The 11,234-nt window shown below is 39.8% G+C and overlaps 1 pseudogene; it reads left to right on the top strand.

Moving 5' to 3' along the window:
• The first annotated feature begins 3,308 nt into the window (after positions 1-3,308).
• On the top strand, positions 3,309-3,858 carry LOC101993273 (annotated as a pseudogene).
• The last annotated feature ends 7,376 nt before the right edge of the window (positions 3,859-11,234 follow it).

Raw genomic sequence — 11,234 nt, 5'->3', positions numbered from 1 at the left:
AACTGACAAAGGTCTGATCTCCAAAATATATAAAGAACTCAAGAAACTAGACCGTTAAAGGCTAACCAACCCAATTATAAAATGGGGCACTGAGATGAACAGAGAATTCTCAACAGAAGAACTTCAATTGGATTCCAATCTTAACTATCAATGTCAGCTTTCCGATCACACATTGTGTGCTGCCCAGAAGATGTACTTCTCTATTTATGGGAATGTAAGCTAAAGGATGGCTGCAAAAAGGCTGAAGAGGCTGCCGCAGAGTTCAAGGAGTTCCAGAGAAGCGACCTTACTGTAAAGAGAAGCAGGCTGATACAAATACAAAGAGACTCATTGCGATGGTTAAATAAGTCCACAGTTAAAGGACCGCTCACTGGGCCAGAGCTGAGCAGCCTGAGGATCCAGTAGAGCTATCTAAGAGTGGGACCATGGAGACTATAGAGCCACGGTACAAAACTGGATCCAGAGAGATAAATGGGCAGGTAGGCTGTATCAGCTGTGAGGACTGAGCTAAAGCCTCAGAATAGTTGTGAGTCCTCTGCCTGTTGGTCCCTCAATGCACACATCACCGTGAGTTGGTGGGGACTCACCCTCTCTATGGGTCCAGGTGAGTGTTAACACACTTTCCTCAGTCTGATATGTTTGATACTAAAAATGGAGTAAAATGCTGCTTGTAACGTGGAGTCACTTGGAGTGAAACTGAAAAAAACAAAACACTGTATAGAATATTTTAGTGCAGGAAACAGTCTGATGTCAACCTTTGACTGCTGGATGAGAGTCTATTAAATTTAGGTGTTGTCAATGGTGAGCTTGTAACATTCACTAAATATGAGTGGTTATAAGAAACATTTATTATTCTTTGAATTTGAGACAAACCTGGTCTATGTAGTTCTAGGCCAACCAGAACTACATAATAAGACCCTGCCTCAAAAAAGAAAAGAAAGACCTATTTGAAATATCAATATTATAACAATATTTATTAATATATAATATCAATAAGTAACATTTCAGAAACTATATTTTTGTACCTATTTAAACTTAGAGTGAAAATATTTCATTCTTTTTTTTTTTTTTTTTTTTGGTTTTTCGAGACAGGGTTTCTCTGTGGCTTTGGAGCCTGTCCTGGAACTAGCTCTGTAGACCAGGCTGGTCTCGAACTCACAGAGATCCGCCTGCCTCTGCCTCCCGAGTGCTGGGATTAAAGGCGTGCGCCACCACCGCCCGGCTAAAATATTTCATTCTTATTTTGTCAACAGTGTATGAGTGGGGGGCTATGCCATAGAGAATATCTGGAAGTCAGAGAACAACTTCGTGGAATCGGTTCTCTTCACCCTCCTTTAGGTGGGTTACAAGGAATTGATCCCAGGTTGTCAGGCTTTCGTGGCAAAAGCTTTTGCCTGTAGAGTCTTCTTGGCAGCTGTAAAATCAGATATTTTAGGTGTCAACTTAAAAACATGAGAAATGTTACCACTTTTTCCAAAATTTTCTGTAGTACATAAGCAAAATGTCTTAGAGACCCCTGCTCTAGGGCAGCAGTTCTCTGTCTCTGATGGGATTTAAGAATACCCTGGGGGAACTTGGGAAAGCAGTGGATTTTCAAACTCAGGCCCCAGAGATTCTCACTGTGTGGCTTTAACAAGCATTCCCTGGTGATTTTGACATGAATTCTGTGGACCTGTCTTCAGGAAGAACTGCCTCAAATTTTCTTCTTCAATCACAGTGAATCGGCAGAAAAGCAATGTAACTTCGGGAAGGTTTTTTTTTTTTTTTCTGGGTCTTCTGTACAAGTGCTGCTTCTGAGTTTTATGGTCTGTCACACTTTCACCCTCCACTCAGAGGCCCTCAGAGCTCTGCTGCAAGGGGAGGATATTGCAATGAAGCCACTTGTTGGTTCCCAGCCACTCAGCTCCAAAATAATCACACAGAAACTATATTATTTAAATCACTGCTTGATCCATTGGCTCTGGCTTCTTATTTGCTAACACTTACATCTTTATTTAACCCATCTCCATTATTCCGTGCATCACCACGAGGTCATGGCCTATCAGCAAAATTTTAGCACATCTGTCTCCAGCAGCAGCTCCATGGCTATCTTTGACTCTGCCTTTCTTTCTCCCAGCATTCAGTTTAGTTTTCCCTGCCTAGCTCTGTTCTATCCTATCAGGCCAAGGCAGTTTCTTTATTCATCAATGGTATTCACACCATATAGAGGGGAACCCCACATCAGGAGGAAGCCTTTCCAGCATTTGTAAAGAAAATTATTCAGGACATGATCCCATATCGAGTTCTCCATGGTCATCACCACTGCCCACAGATGGCCGTGCGTCACACATTTCTTGCTGAATAGGTATTTGTGGGTTGGAGGAACACTGGGTAGATCAGTATACCACATTTGTTTTTATTTCTTTTTGTTTCAGTAGGGAGTTCAGAGGCAACTTTGAATATTTCAGTCCTAACTCCTGCTTAGGACTTAATATAATTTATTGATCTTAATTTTTTTAAATTAGTTTCTTAAATTAGTTTTTTTATATTTTCATAAACCACCTGATCCTTTGTAAGTAACTATAGTGAAAAATAATTTACCTCTGTGTCTATTTTTGAATATGTGGATATATAGATAGAGTAGTTCAGTCGGTCAAGAAAAGTTTTGTTTTGTTGTTGTTTTTAAGTTTTTCAAGACAGGTTTTCTCTGTGTAGCCTTGCCTGGCCTTGAACTCGCAGAGATCTGTCTGCTTCTGTCTTCTGAGTGCTTTATTATTTATGCTACATCTATGTATATAATGTGTTCTGATTACCCTCTCCCCACATGTTAGTTTTTTTAGAATACAATTATACAGACTTGCCTAGCCTTAAGTTTATACAGAAAATAAGATTAAATAAAAATTGTTGTTAGGATTTGCCAGGTTTAATGGGAGTCCTGCAAAGGATGGATGTGTCCTTTTGTTAATATGAAAACGATACTCTTCATAGTCAATCAGGTGCCTTAGGAGCAAGGCTTGGCAAGGCAAAGGGTGAAGACAGATCCTTAATGAAAATGTGCTTATCAGTGAGACAGCTGCTAACCACATTCTGGCTAAACACCTTAACCGTGAGAAGGTAGGATGTGAGAGCTGTAACACAGGGGTCGTGGAGGATTAGTAGGCAGCAGAGGCCTTGTCTACAGTGAGCTATGAGGGGCTCCTCTCCACTGAAAATAAGACTCAGTCCTGTCGATTCTTAACCATGTTGTAGAGAAGATAGAAATCCAGGTCCACCTGACTCTGCCTCCCCAAGTGCTGGGATTAAAGGCGTACATGGGCTTTTTCGTCAAGATGGCACCGAAAGCGAAGAAGGAAGCTCCTGCCCCTCCCAAAGCCGAAGCTAAAGCGAAGGCCTTGAAAGCCAAGAAGGCAGTGCTGAAAGGTGTCCACAGCCACAAAAAGAAGAAGATCCGCACATCGCCCACCTTTCGGTGTCCCAAGACCCTGCGCCTACGAAGGCAGCCTAAATACCCCCGGAAGAGCGCGCCCAGGAGGAACAAATCAGAACCCCGTACCCACTAGCTTGACCACTATGCCATCATCAAATTCCCCCTGACCACCGAGTCAGCCATGAAGAAGATAGAAGACAACAACACACTTGTGTTCATTGTGGACGTCAAGGCCAACAAGCACCAGATCAAACAGGCTGTGAAGAAACTCTATGACATCGATGTGGCCAAAGTCAACACCCTCATAAGGCCCGAAAGAGAGAAGAAGGCGTATGTTCGGTTGGCGCCTGATTATGATGCTCTGGATGTTGCCAACAAGATTGGAATCATCTAAACTGAGCCCAGCCGGCTAATTCTAAATATACACTTTTTCACCATAAAAAAAAAAAAAGGCATACATGGGCCACTGGCAGGAGTCTTGTGACTTCTTTGGGTAACCAGGCCTGAGAATAGCACAAATGGCTCTCCTTGTGGCGAGACCCTTACCCACTTGGCAAAGACCTATGGACAGTTTGTTGCATAATTCTGGACATGACCCCAGGAGCCTATGTGCAACCTGCTGTCTTTGCTTTCACCATGCTAGCCATATGGCTGGCTTGAATGAGTCACAGCAGATTATAAAGTTTAATGATACATATTTGCATAACGGTTCTGGCAAGAATGATTTTAACCCCAAGAGTCATTGAGAAATGTTATTAAATAGATGGTATCAGGAGTTAGTGGGAACAGTCAAGAGACAGGGAATGAAGTAGAATCATAGAAACCCAGTTATCTCACCCCAAGAACTTAAGGGAGAAGGACATGAGAGCAAGAGATAAACAGTGCCAACAATTAATTTTTTAAGTTATGTTGCCTATAGGCTGAATGGCAACACCTGGTATATCCCCAGACGAGCTAAAGTAATCAGAAAGTAGAATGAATTGACCCAGTTTCAGCTGGTAAGTTGATTGTGAGAACCCAGACTCCACCAGATGTTAATATTAACCACTAGAGACAAAACTGTCTCTCTCTGCATGATGCTATAACTGCATTGCTTCCAACTGAGCACACTGTTCTACCTGCCTAGTTAGAAAAGCTCCTTTGTAGCTTGCTTATGTTTTTAACAGTAGAGATATAAGCCAAAAAAGGAAATGGCTGTTGGTGGGAAAATTGGGATATAGAAAGCAAAAGAGGTAAGGAACAAACTGGTAATTATTATAACCATTTTTAGAAACTTAAGGAAGCAGAACTGATTGTAAAACTGTTTAAATAAAGAGAGCTGAGGCTACTTCGGGCCACTTGCTTGAAGAACAGGTGGTCACAGTTTCTTCATGGCACCGATTTCACACTTCCATCCCAGGTCATTGAACCCGTCTGGAGCAGGTCACAACTACCCATGAGTCACCTGACTTTTAAGTACTATATGAACCAGTTGTTTCGTTGTGGGCTGCATTTGACCTGTAGCCTGCATATTTGGGAAAGTCAATTCCCTGACATCCAGTTTTGTTTGTTTTTGTTTTTCCTGTACCAAGATTTTCTTTTTGCACTGAAATAGTTTTCAAAAGAAGCATTTACATGTGGGTAGTTACACTTCATTTTGCTTAAAATATGTGAAATACCAAATTGATAGCATTTCTCAGTTTGGTAGATTTAGAATCAGTGAATAGTAGGAAACCCTTTCAAAACCAAACCAAACCCAAAACAACATTTACTTTTGATACCTATATTAGTCACTTTTCATTGTTGTAACCAAAACACATGCCAGGATGATTTAAGGGCAGGAAAATTTAATTTGACTCCCAGTCACTGAGATTTCAGCCCATCATGGTAAGGGAGGGCAGTGCAAACCAACTTAGCTCAGAGAGGTATGCGGCCGTGGCTGTTCACAGGGCCGCAGACAGAAGACAGAGACAGTGACCGGCTTCTTCCATCCAGACTCCACCCTTGAAAAGCTCCACAGTTTTCAAAATAGTACCTAATCTGGGGAGTAAGTGCTGGAAGCCACAAGGGGCCATTTCAGAGTATAGTAACATGGTTGTTAGGCATTACAGGGAGACCACAGACTAAGCATGCATTAAGCAGGTAGAATGTAACATTTGTCAAGGTTTAAGGATACATGGTTGATTTCAGATTCAACAATCTAGTCATATTACATGGATAAAATAAAATGTAGGTTCAGTATTTGAAACGCTGTGTTTTGTGTTCATATGCCACTTTAGCGGAAATGGTTGGATAGCCTGGAGGGGTTTTTTGCTACTAGTTTAATTTAGTAATAACATCTGTAATTTTTTAAAAAATAGATAATTATGTGCCTCTATATTACTTCAATATCAAGTGCTAAAAGAAAGCTGACATTTGCCATAGTAAGACTTTCTTTTGTTTATCAGTATTTTCCTGGGTGATTTCTTTTGTGCTTTCAAATAATTAAGGCACTATAAATAATAATTAGGAATATATATAGAAGCAGTGTCAGGGAAGAGGTTTTGTTTTTTTAATGACTTTATAGTTCTGATGACAAATCCAAGAATCTTCTGAGTTTATACACTGCTTTTTTACACACATGCCCACACGCACACATATATACACACATGTACAAGCATGCACCATTCAGTCTTGTTAAAGACACTAGGTCACATTTGCTTTACAATTTAGTTTAGATACATTATGTGCAACTCTAAATATTATTTTAAAAGCTATCAAAAAATGAATTATAGAACATTTTAAGTAAATGAAATTTTATAACTTGGGTACATATATTATAAACCTAATCTACAAACTAAGCAACTTTTACCAATAAACTACAGCACATTTCATAGTAATATATCATAATAAATAGAAACTCTAAATTTTGTAATTCATTAAGAACTGATGGAGGAAGGTCATTGGTTAAAAAAATAAAGAAACTGCTTGGCTGGCCCTCATAGATTAAAACATAGGTGGGAGGAGTAAACAGAACAGAATGCTGGAAGGAAGAGGAAGTGAGCTCAGACTCGACAGCTCTTTTCTCGGGGGCAGACGCCTCAGAGAGACACCATGCTCCCCGCTCCTGGGAAGATGCACGCGATGAAGCTCCGACCCAGGATGGACATAGGCTAGAATCTTCCCGGTAAGACCGGTGCTACATAGATGATTAGAAATGGGCTAAATTAATATGTGAGAATTAGCCTAGAAGAGGCTAGATAGAAATGGGCCAAGCAGTGTTTAAATGAATACAATTTGTGTGTTGTTATTTCAGGGCATGAGCTAGCCAGGCGGCCGGAGTGCTGGGGACGCAGCCCCACCTCTCATATTACTACAAAGAACTATTTACTCCTGTGTCTGAATGGTCACAAAGCTTGATTTAAGGGGTTTATGTTAATTAAAATTTCTTTGGAAATTATGATATACACTTAAAAATATATCTGTCTTGTCTCTGGCTAAGAGCACTTGTTCTTGCAGAGGACTTAGGTTTGTTTCCCAGAACCTACATAGTGGCTTCTAATTGACTATAGTTCCAGTCCCAGAGCATCTGGTGCCCTCTCCTGGCCTCCACAGGCACTAGCCACGCACATGGTGCTCAGACATGCATGCAGATAGACACTCACACACATAAAATAATAAAAAAAAAGATCTGTTCTAGAATCAGGCATTTTAAAAGGTTAAGTATGTTAATAGCTATGCTGAGAAGTTTCCCGTGAACCCTTTCTTTGGCATGAGATCCTAAGAGGCAGATGCGTTGTTTTCTCTTGCTCACTGAACAGACTCAATGGTCATTAAATCAAATTGGAGTTGAGAGTTGAAAGCATCAGCATTTTTTTCAGATGAAAACTTTTCACATATTATGTGTAGCAGTCATTCATGTCCAGCCTTACTACTTCATTTCATTTTCTTATTGTCTAGTCTCAGAGTTGGACTTACAACTGGTTTGAGCCAGTTGTAGCAATTCAGCTTCTCTTTTCCTGTGGTAAAGAGGTTTAAGGATATACGTATGACATTCAGTGCCTTTATCTGCTGTGCCATCTTACCAGTCATGTTTTAAAATGGTACTTAAATTAAAAACTTGTTTGATTTCATACAAATGGGTAATGAGTTTGTCAAACATTTTAAGTTATAGTATTTTAGAAAGGAAAGAGACTAGCAAATTTAAGGAAAGCAAAATAAAGTCTCAGATTATTTTAAAACTAATCCAGTATTACGTGTAACTAATTAATAGCAGAATCAAGTTTACAGTTTGACTCTTACTTTCAAAAACTTTTGTGGTGGATTAGAATCCAGGGCCTCACATATGTTAGACAAGTAGCCTATATTTAGCTATTCAATTAACCACTACAAATTGATTCTTTATTCCAATTTTAGTGAACTTAGCAGTAAACTACAGAGCCACTATGTAATTTATATAACAGTGATAATAACAATAATCCGTTACTTGCCATATCTAACCTCAAATTAAAATAGTAAGTTGGGGATGCATGATTTTTCTATAAATGTCTCAGCATAGTTGTTTATAATGCATATAATCTGCCTTTAATTAGGTATTCCAAAATTTGGTCTATTCAGCAAAGATGCAGCCCTTGAAGAAGGTTGACATATGGGAAGTGTGAAACGTGAGATTACAAGCTGCCAACAACCTTTAATCATCATTATCCACAGTAAATCCTGATGAGTAACCGGATGATCAGAGTGAGCTTTGAGTGCCCAAGTACATCAAGGATGCTCTCAGAGAGAGGATGAGCTGCTGCCCACAGTCCTTCTCCAATGGTTGAAGAATTGTCAGTCCAATCTTCTGCTCAAGTAAAGATCACCAGACCGTCTTGAAAGATAGAAATTGCAGTGCAGGTGAAAGGGGATTCTTTAAAGAACAGTGGCTGGACTTCTGGGACAAAATAGGACTGACAGCTCAGGTGTGAAACAGTTGGCCGCATCTGCCAGCGAAGATCAGATACTGAAAATACTCAAAATACTGAAAATTTGTCATGACTTCTCGGTGCAGGTGATAGCTAAGACTGGAACGTTTCTGAAGAGTAATTAGGTGGTATTCTACATATCAGAAACCTTGAAAATAAATGTGTTGCCAAAATTTTGATATGTGAACTGTGGGAGAATACATATAAAATAATTTACTATAGTTCTATTTTAGGAGACCGTTCAATTTGCAAAGTGTAAAGAAATGTTTATGGGGAGATTGTATAGCAGGTAAAAGTATGCGCTGCACAAGCATGGGCATCTGAGTTCAGTTCTCTAGAGCCTAAATGAAAAGGGTATGTGCGTGCATATGCACGCGCGCGCGTGTGCGCGCGCACACACACATCAAAAAAGAAGGTTTTATTTTAAAGTTATTTATTTTGCATGTACGTGGTGTTTGTTGTTTGTAGTGTATGCATGCATATGTGTTCATGTGGGTGTGTATGTCAGTGCATTCAGGGGCACATGGATGTGGAGGACAGAGATCGATGTCAGGTTTCTCTGCAGTTGCTCTCCATCTTGCTTGTCCAGACAAGATCTCTCACTGAATCCTACACTCAGTGATGCTAGGTCTGCTGGCCAGAGAGCTCCAGGAATCATCTGCTCATCTCAGCCTTCCCAGTGCTGGGGTTATAGGCAGGCACCACTCAGCTTGGCTTTTTATGTCAGCGGAGGAGATCCAAACTCAGGTGCTCTCACTTGCATGACAAGCACCTTTCTAACTGACCTGTATCGCCAGCCAGCCACTTAGTATTCATCTCAGAAACTATAATCTTGGTGACTAATTTTTCAGAAGTCTGATAGATGCAAAGATTAATGAACATTAATTATAGATTTGTGAAAGTTGGAAACAACTTAAATATCTAAGAACTGGGGGATAAATGAATAAATTGTGCTGAATCCCTGCAATGTTCAGCGTGCATAAACCTTTAAAATAAGAACTTTGTTCTTGTAAAATCAAACCATACTAATTTGATAAGTAGACAGTATAGCGAGTAAGCTTTTCAACATGCTACTAATGGGAGCCCCATGAGCGCTAAGTGAGCATTTATGGCTTGTATACTGCAGAATGGGCCAAAAGTTCAGTGTTGGGAAATCATTTTTTAAAATGAAGTATCTTAAGATTGAAAAGAAAAAGTGTAGTGTAAAAGAAAGAAAATATGGAAACACATATGTATAAAAATAATATGACACTAAAACCAAAACTCTCTAAGTCAAGTCACTTGAAAAAAATTCTGACAACAAAGAAGAGCTGTCACAGTTAGCATTAAAATCTAAAACAGAACACTGTTCCCTCTTCACAATCCCATGAAACAAAGTGGATTGACTGGCGTTATTCCTACCATGGAGGTGCGGGAGGAAGAAAGAGAGGCCTGGATGGTTGTGAGGTAATGTTTCACAGGTGTTAGGAACTGAGAAGGAGCTGGAGAAATGGCTCAGCTGTTGAGAGTGTGTGTGCACATCATGAAGATGGGAGTTTGGATCCCATCATCAACAGAACAAGAAGAGCATCCTACAAAATGTTTGTACCTACAGCTCCAAGAGATCTGATGCTCTCTTCTGTTTCTCTCTCTCTCTCTCTCTCTCTCTCTCTCTCTCTCTCTCTCTCTCTCTCTCTCACACACACACACACACACACACACACACACAAAGAAAGAAAAAATAGAACTGAAAAGTGTTTGAGGAATAGTTGCTGTTGTGGAGATGGGACAGGAGAAGGACTAAAACATTACCGTTCTGTATTCAGAGTGCATTCTTTTCTTGAGTTGTTATCAAGAAACCAAAAGAATAAAGAACGAAGAGAGCACTAATGATTGCTTTGTGTTCCCAGCTGTGTGTCTTTGAATATGAGAATGGGCCAAGTGAGGCTTAACCCAAATTATCTTAGTTATAGGACGATCCCCAAACTTAATACCTTGGTTGCCCCAGATAGGTAGCTATGTAGGTTTAGAAATCTGGAAGTTTTCACATGACCTTAAAAACCCTGGTCTAGACTAGTGGTTGTCAATGTTTTCCTCTCTCTCTGGCTATACCTGAGACAGAGGGCATCCTCATATGCATATTACCCATAGTATATGCAATATTGAGATATCTCTAATTCTTTCTCACCAAGTTAAGAAATTAATACTAATAATGAATGCAGTGGTTTTTTTTTTTGGTCAGGAAACCTTCACTTCGATCTGCTTTTGCAAATGGTGAATCATTCACAAATTTTGGCTCTTTAACAGGCTTGTCTTTGGGCAGGACAACTAAGGCAATTTCCCTGAAGCTCATACTAAGAGGCAGGGTTATGTAGGTGTTATAACTTTTTCTTTTTGTCTAAATATAATTAAAACCCACATTGAAGATTTCTGTCTATAATGATATCCAAGGCAGCTGACAGAGCAGTCTCCTTTCAAGTGAGATTATCTCGGGCAGGCAAGGGCTGAGGAGCCTGAGGCGCACAGTTGTCTGGGTGTGTCCTTGTACTTGAACTGTTCTCCAGATCAAATTACAAATAATATCACTTGCAAGAAGGCTATATTTTCATTTAAAATGGGCTCTTTTGCTTTGAAATGACAGTCAGATGAAAAAATGATGCCTGGTAATCTTTATCCATTATCAATAAGTTATTTAAGCACTCACAATATATAGGCACTGTTCTAGCTCTAGGAATTTAGCAGCATAGAAGGGAGCCCTACAAGACTGACCTCTGTGCACTTATCTCCCACCAAAAACCAAAAAATTCATGACAGAATTATAACTAGAAAAATGACTAGCTTTATTTCTTCTTTCGTAGCTCTTATCCATTCCTTGCATTCAGTCCTTAAGAATAAGCCCCATCGCCTTATTCTTAACTCTTCTTGTT

The sequence above is a fragment of the Microtus ochrogaster genome, chromosome 1 (genome assembly GCF_000317375.1).
Source record: "Microtus ochrogaster isolate Prairie Vole_2 chromosome 1, MicOch1.0, whole genome shotgun sequence".
Classification (NCBI taxonomy): Eukaryota; Metazoa; Chordata; class Mammalia; order Rodentia; family Cricetidae; genus Microtus; species Microtus ochrogaster.
Note: the sequence above shows the minus strand (reverse complement) of the source record. Positions and strands in the feature narration are given on the sequence as shown.